We start from the raw sequence: 13,973 nt of genomic DNA on the forward strand, positions 1-13,973 counted from the left end.
CTTTCTTTCTTTCTTTCTTTCTTTCTTTCTTTCTTTCTTTCTTTCTTCCTTCCTTCCCTCCTTCCTTCCTCTCTCTCTCTTTCTTTTCTTTCTTTCTTTCTTTTTCCCTTCCTTCCTTGCTTCCTTCCTTCAATCCTTCCTTCCTCTTTCTTTTCTGAGAAAGAGTCTCACCCCATCACACAGCCTGGAGTGTAATAGCCCTATCAGCTCACTACAGCCTCAACCTCCAGGACTCAAACTATCCTCCCACCTCAGCATCCCAAATAGCTGGGACTATAGGCATGTACCACCAAGCCCAGCTACAGTAGAGGTTTCATTCTCGTTTCCTTACTTTTCCTCTGCTTGCAGGGTTCTGTCCTTGCATTCCTCCCATGTTGTGATAACAGAGCAACACATAGAACTATCTGTGAAACACATTTTGGATATCAATAGAAGACAGAAGTTGTCTGGATGGAATATGATTTCCCTATTACTACAAGTTCCCTTTCCCTTAATATTCAGAAAAACTTGGTGACCTACTCTTTTCAGTAAAACTATTACAATATCAATCCTTTGCCATAGAATAAGTAACTGGAGCATGGACTGATTGTCTTAATATTCTATATATATTAATGGTCTTTGACCGTCCAAAAGAATGGGCATGAGATACTAGGAAAACCTTTCTTGGTTGGTTGGCATTTAATGCAACATATTTTGGACTGTTTAATGAGATTCCTATATAAGATCCTTTGAATAAGGCTAGGGCAATCAGGCAAGAGAAAGAAATCAAGGGTATTCAGTTAGGAAAAGAAGAAGTCAAATTGTCCCTGTTTGCAGATGACATGATTGTATACTTAGAAAACCCCATCGTCTCAGCCCAAAACCTTCTTAAGCTGATAAGCAACTTCAGCAAAGTCTCAGGATACAAAATTAATGTGCAAAAATCACAAGCATTCTTATACACCAGTAACAGACAAGCAGAGAGCCAAATCAGGAATGAACTTCCATTCACAATTGCTTCAAAGAGAATCAAATACCTAGGAATCCAACTTACAAGGGATGTAAAGGACCTCTTCAAGGAGAACTACAAACCACTGCTCAGTGAAATCAAAGAGGACACAAACAAATGGAAGAACATACCATGCTCATGGATAGGAAGAATCAATATCGTGAAAATGGCCATACTGCCCAAGGTTATTTATAGATTCAATGCCATCCCCATCAAGCTACCAATGAGTTTCTTCACAGAATTGGAAAAAACTGCTTTAAAGTTCATATGGAACCAAAAAAGAGCCCGCATTGCCAAGACAATCCTAAGTCAAAAGGACAAAGCTGGAGGCGTCACGCTACCTGACTTCAAACTATACTACAAGGCTACAGTAACCAAAACAGCATGGTACTGGTACCAAAACAGAGATATAGACCAAGGGAACAGAACAGAGTCCTCAGAAATAATACCACACATCCACAGCCATCTGATCTTTGACAAACCTGAGAGAAACAAGAAATGGGGAAAGGATTCCCTATTTAATAAATGGTGCTGGGAAAATTGGCTAGCCATAAGTAGAAAGCTGAAACTGGATCCTTTCCTTACTCCTTATACGAAGATTAATTCAAGCTGGATTAGAGACTTAAATGTTAGACCTATTACCATAAAAACCCTAGAAGAAAATCTAGGTAGTACCATTCAGGACATAGGCATGGGCAAGGACTTCATGTCTAAAACACCAAAAGCAACGGCAGCAAAAGCCAAAATCGACAAATGGGATCTCATTAAACTAAAGAGCTTCTGCACAGCAAAAGAAACTACCATCAGAGTGAACAGGCAACCTACAGAATGGGAGAAAATTTTTGCAATCTACTCATCTGACAAAGGGCTAATATCCAGAATCTACAAAGTACTCAAACAAATATACAAGAAAAAAACAAACAACCCCATCCAAAAGTGGGGAAAGGATATGAACAGACATTTCTCAAAAGAAGACATTCATATAGCCAACAGACACATGAAAAAATGCTCATCATCACTCGCCATCAGAGAAATGCAAGTCAAAACCACAATGAGATACCATCTCACACCAGTTAGAATGGCAATCATTAAAAAATCAGGAAACAACAGGTGTTGGAGAGGATGTGGAGAAATAGGAACACTTTTACACTGTTGGTGGGATTGTAAACTAGTTCAACCATTATGGAAAACAGTATGGCGATTCCTCAAAGATCTAGAACTAGATGTACCATATGACCCAGCCATCCCACTACTGGGTATATACCCAAAGGATTATAAATTATGCTACTACAAAGACACATGCACATGTATGTTTATTGCGGCACTATTCACAATAGCAAAGACTTGGAATCAACCCAAATGTCCATCAGTGACAGACTGGATTAAGAAAATGTGGCACATATACACCATGGAATACTATGCAGCCATAAAAAAGGATGAGTTTGCGTCCTTTGTAGGGACATGGATGCAGCTGGAAACCATCATTCTTAGCAAACTATCACAAGAAGAGAAAACCAAACACCGCATGTTCTCACTCATAGGTGGGAACTGAACAATGAGTTCACTTGGACTCGGGAAGGGGAACATCACACAATCGGGCCTATCATGGGGAGTGGGGAGGGGGGAGGGATTGCATTGGGGAGTTATACCTGATATAAATGATGAATTGATGGGTGCTGATGAGTTGATGGGTGCAGCACACCAACATGGCACAGGTATACATATGTAACAAACCTGCGCGTTATGCACATGTACCCTAGAACTTAAAGTATAAAAAAAAAAAAAAATCCTTTGAATAAATTAGTGAAGCCTGAGTGCCTAAGGCATATAAAAAATGTTGCTTTGATGATCTAATCCTTGGTTTGAATTCCAGTGGTTGGTATGGAGTAAAGAGTGAAACAACCAGGTAAATCTGGTGACAACTGACCAGCGTCATAAGAGGAAATGGTGAGTCCTTTCTCTGAGGCAGAGAGAACTCTGTTGCTACTCCTTTTTGGAACTGCTAAAGAAAGACCTGTTCCTCCCCTGACCCTGGGTTCCTATTGAGCCAAGCACATATCCCTCCTCTTTACCACTCTGAACTGACTCCCTTCAGGTTGACTATGTGACAGGCACAACTTCCAGCTGGGAAGTCTCCATTCTACCCTAATTTCCAACCCTTTTGTGGGCAAGGATTATAAAATGCAATATAAAATAAGTTCAAGTGTATATTCTCTCTCACAACCAAGAGTTAAGAATCCAGAGACAGAGCTGGACTTGTAACCTTAGTAACAGCCTTTGGCCATGACTGCCAATACAATACACAGAAAACAATATTGTAACAAATATTATATGTTCTTAAAATTGACTATGATATATATATACACACTATGATATATGTATATATGCAGCAGATTTTGTAAATATCTCTGTATAAATTGTCTATAAATATTACATATTTTAACTGATTTGTATTGATTTATATGATTTCTACAATAACAGAAGCCAAATAGATAAGGATCTAGACAATCCAGAATGACATTTAGATTCAGAAAGGGCCACTGTTACTAGTGATAGAAATGATATCCGTAAAGCAGATATCGTATAGGGAGGAAGAGTATGCCCAACAGTAAGCTACTTAGCAGGAAAAAAAAAAAAAATGAGTTCCTTGAAGACAAAGGGCAAAGTGATAGTGCTTGATACGATTGTGTGAGTGTCTCTTAGAAACAATGTCAGGTTGGGTGTTTGAGGGAGGTACAAAGCTGAGAATAAAAGGGCCAAGGCTTGATTTGAGAAATAAGGGGTGAATTTAAGGTGGTGGAGCCTTCCCTTGCTGTAGGTCACTCTTGAGCCTGACAGCACGCTGCTGAATCACCCAAGGACTCTCCTTAACTTGCTCATTCACAAGCAAACAGTACTGCCACTCTAACAACAATAACCAATAAGAAATAGCTGTTTTCCCACCTTTTGTAGCTGCCGTTTAATCATTAACTTTATCTTGACTATCTTTACTTGAAGTAATTTATTGGTTAAGTCTATTTCCTATATTAAGACACTGCTCCGGCCAAGCATGGTGGCTCATGCCTGCAGTCCCAGCACTTTGGGAGGCCAAGGCTGGTGGATCACCTGAGGTCAGGAGTTTTAGAGCAGCCTGGCCAATATGGTGATGCCCTGTCTCTACTAAAAATACAAAAATTAGCCAGGCATGGTGGTTTATGCCTGTAATCCCAGTGACTCCAGAGGCTGAGGCAGGAGAATTGTTTGAACCCAGGAGGCGGAAGTGGCAGTGAGCTGAGATCAGGCCACTGCACTCTAGCCTGGGTGACACAGTAAGACTCTGCCTCAAAAAAACTAAAAAATAAAAAAAATAAAAAAAAAAGACACTGCTTTCCACCATAATATATGCCATTTCATTTCTTGATATCACAACATAAAATTACCAATTAATTGGGTAATTCCATTGAATTTAAATATAAAAGGTCATTTTTATCGTTCATAGTGCCTATGGAATTATTCCCTCAAAAAAAATTTGAGGAGAAATAATTTAATCCTTGGAATGGGAGTTAGATAAAAATCTGATTGGCTATAAATGGCATTTTCTTTAGCATTTTGTTCACCTATTCTTCATGGATAGTGCCCCTTGTCATAGTGAGTAAAATTTGACACGTTAACAGGTGATTAATCAAGATTTTAATCAGTGAAATAGCCTGGCAGGTCTAATTCCTGGTGAGAAGTCAATAATAAAACCTCAGTATCTCAGTCCATGGAGCTACTATATTAACCACTGTGGTCAAATTCCTATTTATTACGGTGTTTGAGACAGGAAAATATTGCACTGTCAGATTATTATTTTTTGAGAGAGAAAATAGCCATGCAGCACAACTTCGGAATACTTATCTTTACTTTGTGTCAAAAAGCCACACTATTAAATCCCAGAGTAGAAGCACCACTTCTTCTAGCTTTCATCAGCAATCCAAAATGCCATGCAATGAGAATTTAATTGGACTAAAGTGACTATTTGACATGCAGAACTGAGCTATGTCATCAAAACTCCACAGGTAGTGAATGCTTGGTGACTGATGGGTGGAAGAGAATGTACATCCTAATAAGGGGTCAAGGGATTTCAGGAGTTCTACTATGTAATTACCTGAAGCAGCAGGTGAGATAGTGCATGTCAAATAAGAAAATTACAATTCTATCACTGAAGAACATGAGCATTATATACAATATATATATATATAAATAAAACAAAAAGCTGAAGCCAAAGTTACCTTAAACTATTTTATTTCATGATAGGCTTTTGAAAGGTGATCTTTAAATAAAACACACAGAGGAGACTTTTTGTAACATGGATGTTACAAGGTAAGATGAATAACTACCTGTTGGCCAACTTAGTCATAGCAGGTTTTGTTTAAATAGTTGCTTGTAGGAGACAAGTATTTATTTTAAATATAATTGATTGCATGTAATAATAAGCCACATGTTTTATGAGATTTAGATATACTCTTTTAAATGCTTTTTTATAATCTATGTTAATAACTGCAGTTAGAGTTTATTTATTTGCTATGATTGTATGAATAAGAAATGAAAACTTGGAATTAATTAGAATTTTTCAATAAGCTGATCACTAGCCCACTTAAGATAGTCAAATATTAGTGTATTCCTACTGGCGTGGTGCGGGAAAGCAGCTGGTGCCTTGAAATCCTCTTTTTAGAATATGCAATTGCATTTGCTCATCTCTAAATTGTATGTCATTATTTTTAGAGAAGTTGTGCTTTACTAACCTCAACATTTCAATTTAATAACCAAATAATAATCAACCATATTATTAATTAAATTGTCTAAAACTTACAAATTAATTAGGCTCTGGTAGTTCTTTTAAAGTCAGTTTTTCAAAATTCAGAGTGTATTTTAATACAATCGACATCAATAGTCATTAAATTTTGAAACTAGTTCACATAAGCCTAATGAAAAAAGAATAAAGGAAGAAAGAGTTGTTCCAGATATAATATGAAGAGGATTATATATCATAAACTTTGTATTTATCAATGTCCCTATAAAATCCACTTATGAATTTGAGTTGGAATAACAAGATCATTACTTCTGATGAGTTCTTCTGTGGGAAAAGGTATATACAAAATCCAGCATCAGGAAAGTTTAACTTCTTCAAGGATGAAAAACTTCCTAACAGTTTTCTCTTCACTGGCGTACAGAATATGAGGTAGGAAAAGCAGAGGGGAAGACTGGGAGAGGTTTCAGTGGAAAGTCATGGCGTGGAAGGCAGGGGGCATGAGGAGGGAATGAATTCCAGATTGGAGCTGGTCCAGTGGTGTTCTTGGCAAATGACAGATGTTGGAAGGGAGTTGATTCTAGGGGAAAAAGATTAAAGGTTGAGGGACTGACAGGTGGAGTTGGCTCTGTGTGTGATGAACCTCCAAGGGCAGCAGCTGAGGAAGAAAAAATTAAGGTGTATTTATGCAGATACAGTCCAAGATAACACTTCTCCTGGGGAAGTATCCAAGGTGCCAAAGTAAACAAACAACGAGAGAGGAAGAAGATTAGAAAGTCATAAAGGTGTAGCCTCACACAATGACACACAACATTTTGAAGCGTCTATTCCATGGGAGTAAAGATTTCCGCAGTAATAAGACACTGTAGTCTCAGTATGTAAAGGCTGTATGTTAATTAAGCACATGAACAAAGACTAAGCCCTATAGTCATAAGAGAGAGTCATATACACGGGGAAGCCCAGTGTTAAACAGTAGACTGGACATCTTCCTGGATGCCAACAAACAACTATATTTTTAAAGATTCTACTGTATTTTTAAAAGGCATTGGCAGAATTTTACCCCCCTGCCTGTAAATCGCATGATTCTGTAGCAATCTAGTGATAAAGAGAAAATAAAAACATATAAAACAATTGAAAAGGAATGAGGGGACAAGATGAATACACACACACACACACACACACGTTAAATTATATATACATATATATTTTATATATACATACATATAAAACTTATATAATATATAATTTTATACATAAAATTTCATGTATACCTATATAAAGAATTATACATTTTACATATACATATATTATATATTGTTATAACAGATATATAGTTATAGATATATTATATATTATTATATATGTAGAGAGAGAGAAAGAGAGAGAGAGAGAGATTTTGAAAGGCTTTAAAAGAAGGAAGACTGGTTAGAGTCTTCAGGACATAAAGAAGTACCAAGCAGTAGGTTCTGTGGGTTTTAGTTTTGTTTCTTATATCCCTGACTGGTTACTGAAGAGGCTAACAATCCTGAAAATTATATCATTGTTTGATGTTTTTCTCAATGTATTTAGAGCTCATACACAACAGATCTATTTTCTAAATAAAGAGGAGTAAAGGGATTGAAAGGAATGCATGGTTTTTACACTTTATTTAACCTGGTAAAATGATGACACTAGTTAACTGTGATAAGTTGTGTATTTGTAATGTAATATCTGGAGCAATCACTAAATGTCTATACAAAGACACACACTTCCATAAACACTTTAGAGAAATGAAAACAACTAACTCTACTGGGAAAGGTAATGGAATGATCTGCTAGTGTGTCGTTATTATAACTGCCCTTTTTCCCATTGACAAGAGGGAAAAGTGGGAATGAAATTTTGTGTGCCACCATCTTTGTTCACCTGACAGTTTTCCCATGGACTGGGCAGCCCCCACGAGGAGCTGAAATGTTGCATCCAGTAAATAGGAATGCATTCACTCTCAAGCTGACTTCCAGGGTTATCATCACAATTTTTACAAAAATTTATAAATGAGACCTCATTGTTCTGCTTTGAAACTTTCTGTGAATCTGTAATTATTTCAAAACACAAAGACAAAACTACATTAACAGACACTAATAGCCATATACTTCATGATTCTATTTATGTAAAATTCTGAAAAAGATAAGTCTTTAGAGATAGAAAACAGATCAGTAATTGAGTAGGGATGGGATTAGTGGAATGGTAGAAGGGATTGATGCAAATGGGCCTGAAGGAGAGGAACTTTCAGAGAAGATGGTAATGTCTGCAACTGGATTGTAGTGATGGCTTCATAGCTGCATGAATTTACTAAAAATCATAGAATAGTGCAATTCCAGCAGAAGTATTTTATGGTACGTTCATTTTACCTCAATAAAAAACACATTGCTATAGTGATCAGGAGAAAAAAAATGAGATCATGTTGAACTTTCCTTAACTCTGCTTTTAGAAATTAGAATTATTTGGATTTTGAATTACATAGTGTTTGAATAGAAGCAAGTGGGAGGGTGTCAACAATTTATCTGTGCCTTAGGCCTATAGAGGTCTTATCTCAGCACTGGTATGCACATAACAAGGTAGATGGCATGGAGAGGGGCCGTGTGGGATGCATTGAAGAGCATTCTTGTCTCTGTACCTGCATTGGTTAAGAGTCATTGATACTTATTGAGAGAGAAGACACTGATATCAGAACCCACTGTATATCCTTTATAGTTCGTTGTCTGTGGATATATATTTTACACATATAGGAGACTGTAAAATAGTTGTCATTACATAGTGTGTGCTCACTTATTGTCAACAAATCATTTTGTCATTTTTACAAAGCCCTAAGGAAAAAGACAAATGTTCACACAAACAAACAAAAACCCCCTAACCTCTATAATCAGGGGTCACCCTCTCAGACTATTTAATATCAAGATTCTGGTGTCCAGTGTGAGAAAATAAAGCCAGTGTCACACTTTGCAGACTCTGCCCCAAAGAGATTTATTGCTACCCAGTTGTATTTCACTTAAAATAGCAAAAATTTTATACCTCTATCATTTATTTATCCCACTGAACTGTCATAGTCTGTTTGTTGATAGGCTCCACTTAGACCATCAGTTCATGGTGGTGTGGGGGTGAGGGGGTGGAAGGCATCCTTTATGATGCTCTTACCTGTGAGAGGATCTAACAAATAAAGTTACTTAATACGTGCTCATATAATTAGTCAGTAGTTACTGGAGAGGTTCCTGTTAGTGAAAATAGTCACTTGGATGACACTTGGAAGTCAGGAACTCTCAGCACCTTTCCAATCTACAATGTAGTATTCATAAAACACAATTGAATGTGAATTCTTATGGTTTCAGCAGCTTAGATTGGACAATTTTGTGTCTCATCACAGAGGTAGAAATTTGAATTATTCAAAAGTTTGTGAGCCGGGATAAATATTTGAAACATAAAGTTGGATTTAAAAGGTAATTAAGCTAAAGGTGGTCCTAAAAACATTTTTAAAAATAGGCAAATGGAAAAAGATAGCAAGTGATAAATCCACTACAATGAGCGATGTGGGGAAAAGAAAGAGAGATCAAACTGTTACAGTGTCTATATAGAAAGAAGGAGACATAAGAGACTCTATTTTGTTCTGTATTTGAGATGCTGTTAATCTGTGACCCTACCCCCAACCTTGTCCTTGCAAGAGACATGTGCTGTGGTGCCTCAAGGTTTAACGGATTTTGGGCAGTGCAGGGTGTGCTTTGTTAAACAAGTGCCTGAAGGCAGTATGCTTGTGAAAAGTCATCACCATTCTCTTAATCTAAAGTGCCCAGGGACACGTACACTGCCAAAGTTCGCAGGGACATCTGCCTAGGAAAGCTAGGTATTGTCCAAAGTTTCTCCCCATGTGATAGTCTGAAATATGGCCTCGTGGGAAGGGAAAGACCTGATGGTCCCCCAGCCTGACACCCGTGAAGGGTCTGTGCTGAGGAAGACCAATACAAGAGGAAAGAAGGCCTCTTGGCATCTGAGACAGAGAAAAGCATCTGTCTCCTGCCCATCCCTGGGCAATGGAACATTTCAGTGTAAAACTCAATTGTATGTTCTGTTTACTGAGAAAGGAGAAAACCGCCTTAGGGTGAAAGGTGGGACTTGCTAGCCGGCAATACTGCTCTTTATGCACTAAAAAGGTTTATGGAGATGTTTGCGTATGCATTTCAAGGCATGATCCTATTATCCTGCCACTTCCCTTTTTCTAAGATGGTAAAGATAATGATCAATAAATACTGAGGGAACTCAGAGACCAGTGCTGGCCTGGGTCCTCTGTATGCTGAGCGCGAGTCCCCTGGGTCCACTTTTTCCTTCTCTATACTTTATCTCTGTGTCTCATTTCTTTTCTCAAGTCTCTCCCTCCACCTAAGGAGAAACGCCCACAGGTGTGGAGGGGCAGTCCACCCCTTCAGAACGAGACAATGGCAGTGATAGTAAGACAATTCTAGAGTAGCCTGTAAATTCCTCACATAAGAAAAATTTAAAAACATAAAGCTTATATCATTTCCCCCACTTAGATAAAAACTACCACATTCTATTCCCACATGTATAGATCTAGAACATGGAGGTTTTACTTTACACAAACTACCATAGCAAAACACCATAGACTGGGTGGCTTAAACAATAGACATTTATTTTCTCACAATTCTGAACTCTGTAAGTCCAAGATCCAGGTTCTTGCTGATGCAGTTTCTAACGCGGACTGTCTTCCTGCTTACACATGGTCACTTTCTTGCTGTGTCCTCACATGACATAGAGAGGTGGGTGTCTCTCCCCCTTTTATAAGTGCCCCAGACCTATTGAATTAGGCCCCAACCTCATGATCTCATTTAACCTTTATCATCTCCTCACAGACCTTCTACTTCCCAGCACAGTCATAGGAGCTTAGGGCTTCAATGCATGAATGCTTTTACCACTGTATCACTTCCACTGATAAAAATCTTTTAATTAACATGTTGGCTTTATTTTTATTAAATTTAATTGGTTTAGGCTATAAATTGATACAGTTGTATAGCTTAGAAAGAAATTACTTCAGAAATCTATAATAGAAAAAAATACTTGATCAGAGAAAAAGTGTTTCTGTTACTGGATTTTTGGGTGAATCATTATTGGGTCATAAGTCTCTTTGATGGTGTCAATGACATTGAAATTCTATTGACTAATGAATCAGAGTAAACCCTAAATTATTGTGATGCAGTATAGTATTTTGTTCTTGTTTTTTTGTTTCTGTTTTTTTGTGAGATGGTGTCTTGCTCTGTCACCCAGACTGGAGTACAGTGGCATGATCATGACTCACTGTAGCCTTCACCACCTGGGCTCAAGAGATCCTCCAGAGTAGCTGGAACTACAGATATACTACCATGTCCGGCTAATTTTTTTGTTTTTTGTTTTGTTTTTGTTCTTGTTTTTTTGCAGAGATGTGGTCTTGCTATGTTACCCACGCTGGTCTTAGACTTCAGGCTTCAAGTTATCCTCCCACCACAGCCTCCCAAAGCTTTGGAATTACAGATGGAGAGCTGCCATGCCGGGCCCCCAAAATGTAGATTGCAAATGGTGTTCAGTTACAAAATTAGCTTTTAATTGGCAAAATTATTTTAAGTCAAATTTCAAATGCAACACAATTTCTTTATTTTACTTTTAAAAACTTTTAGGATTTTTTTTTTTTCTTTAACAGCTTAACTACTAGGGTTTAGTATTAAAAATAACTAAAAACAGAAATGAAGTTGAAATTTGGCTTATTTTTCCTAGATTTTTTAAAAAAATAATTTCATAAGGAATAAATACTTAAGACTTATCCAGCAGCATAGCTATAAATTATTCTTCCCTACTGTTACTTAGGCTTTGGGGTTTAACTGAGGAAGTCACTGAAATGAAAATCTGACAAAGAAATAAAGAGGTTAGGGCCGGGCGCGGTGGCTCAAGCCTGTAATCCCAGCACTTTGGGAGGCCGAGACGGGCGGATCACAAGGTCAGGCGATCGAGACCATCCTGGCTAACACGGTGAAACCCCGTCTCTACTAAAAAAAAATACAAAAAAGTAGCCGGGCGAGGTGGCGGGTGCCTGTAGTCCCAGCTACTCGGGAGGCTGAGGCAGGAGAATGGCGTAAACCCAGGAGGCGGAGCTTGCAGTGAGCTGAGATCCGGCCACTGCACTCCAGCCTGGGAGACAGAGCGAGACTCCGTCTCAAAAAAAAAAAAAGAAATAAAGAGGTTAAAACAAGACATGGACACAATACATCTTAGTAAACAATTAGATAATAAAAATGAAGTACTTCCATACTTTATACAAAAAGATAGAAATGAATGATTGCCTGACTTGTAAAATAAAGAAATATAATGTTAATAAACATTTCTCAGCATGCATCAGTATCTTACATGGAGCAAAATCCTTTGAAGCAAATGTGATTAGAATAAATTTGTCATTCAACTGTCTTCTGTTTGTAGATGTTTTACAAAATGTAAATCTTTATGTAAGTTTCTATCATGCCTGCTGTTGTTACCTAATACTTAATGGGAAATAGTAATTTCCTCTGTGTGGCTTTTATTGATTTAGTCAATGTTGTATGTTGTTTACTTTCTTTTTTGTTATTCTGGCACAGGTGCCATTCAAATTCAGAAGACATAGAGACAGTAGGTTGTTTCAATCACTGGGAATATTGTCTAATTCTTATGGGACCTTCAAAAACAATAAATATTTACTCTTTCAATTTTTAAATTCCTAAATATCACATAAGTGAAGATGTCTTTCTGGGTTTTCAGAATATCATCATAAGATTTGTTCATAAGCAAGTAAAACTCGAGATTTTTCTAGGTACATCAATCTAACTATCAATTAGACTCAAAATCCTATATTCGCCACACTATTAATGGTGCAGAATAGCCAACTAAAATATTTTTATGCTTTATTTTCTAAAACTCAATGGATTTTTTTTTCTCATTACATTTTATATGTCATTGTAGAAAACTGGCAAAAATCCAACAACATTAACAACAGCAAAATGTCACCTGTATTCTCTAATCAAAGATACATTGTTGATAATTTGTTATATTTTCCCACACATACTATCACCATACATAATTGAATTTATACATACTATTTGATTTATTAGTATTTTAGAAACATTATATATCTGACATAATATTCATCATGTTATTATGTCATAGTTTATTTAAATACTCCATAATTAAAATACTTTCCACTTCTGTCTTTAGATATACTTTTGTGGCAATCATCTCTGTACAAATAATTGAGTTCTAATTTCTGATATTTCATCAAGGTAAAAAATAATAGAATTCTTAGAACAAATGATGTGTAATTCCATCCTTTATAATCTGTATTATCAAATTATTATTTTTTTGATATTTTTACAAGTGCTCTGAAGTCATGTATGTACTGATTTCTGCCAAATGGTTCATTATAAAATGTTAACCCCAAATGGTTTTTGGCTTTGAAATTCTCCATTATTCTTACATGTTACTGTGGAACTATTCCAAGTATGAGGAGAATAATTTACTCCCATTAAAAGTGTAATAAAAATCCATATGCCAATGTCTATCTATAAATAAATAGTGCTGAACTTGGTAATGACTTTATATCACCAGAAATACATTGTTCTAGTATTAAAGTACGATCTAATTGTATATGTTCAATTCAAAAGGTAGCTAAACTTTAAAACATTTTAAAATCAACTTTCAACGTATTTCTGTTTACAAGTGACAACAAGACAGCATCCTGGAAATGCATACTATAGAAGATGACAATAGATCATGAAACTTTACAGAACTGTCACATCTTTGTTATGTCACAATAAGGCTGAATAAGATTGGGGTCACATATACATTTGAATGAAGGAATTCTAGATAAAGCCAAAACTGTTGCTGGAAACAATGAACCAGAACATCTTCAGTTAAATTTTGCTGCCTCAGAAGTATCCTGTCAAATGATGCACGAATAGTCAAGGGACTAGAAAGCATATCAAGATACCCTTACCATCTGTTGGTAGATTATCAAACAGAGGTTGGTGCCAACAAGGCAGTCAATGTAACATCAAGGTCAGCATCTCAAAAGTTGTGGTACCATATTTTCAAGAACCTCAAGAACCACTTAGACATACTTCCTGTAATAAAATCAAGTTTTTTTTTTTTTTTTTTTTTTTTTTTTTTTTTTTTTTTTTTTTT

The sequence above is a fragment of the Piliocolobus tephrosceles genome, chromosome 5, assembly GCF_002776525.5.
Source record: "Piliocolobus tephrosceles isolate RC106 chromosome 5, ASM277652v3, whole genome shotgun sequence".
NCBI classification, from domain to species: domain Eukaryota; kingdom Metazoa; phylum Chordata; class Mammalia; order Primates; family Cercopithecidae; genus Piliocolobus; species Piliocolobus tephrosceles.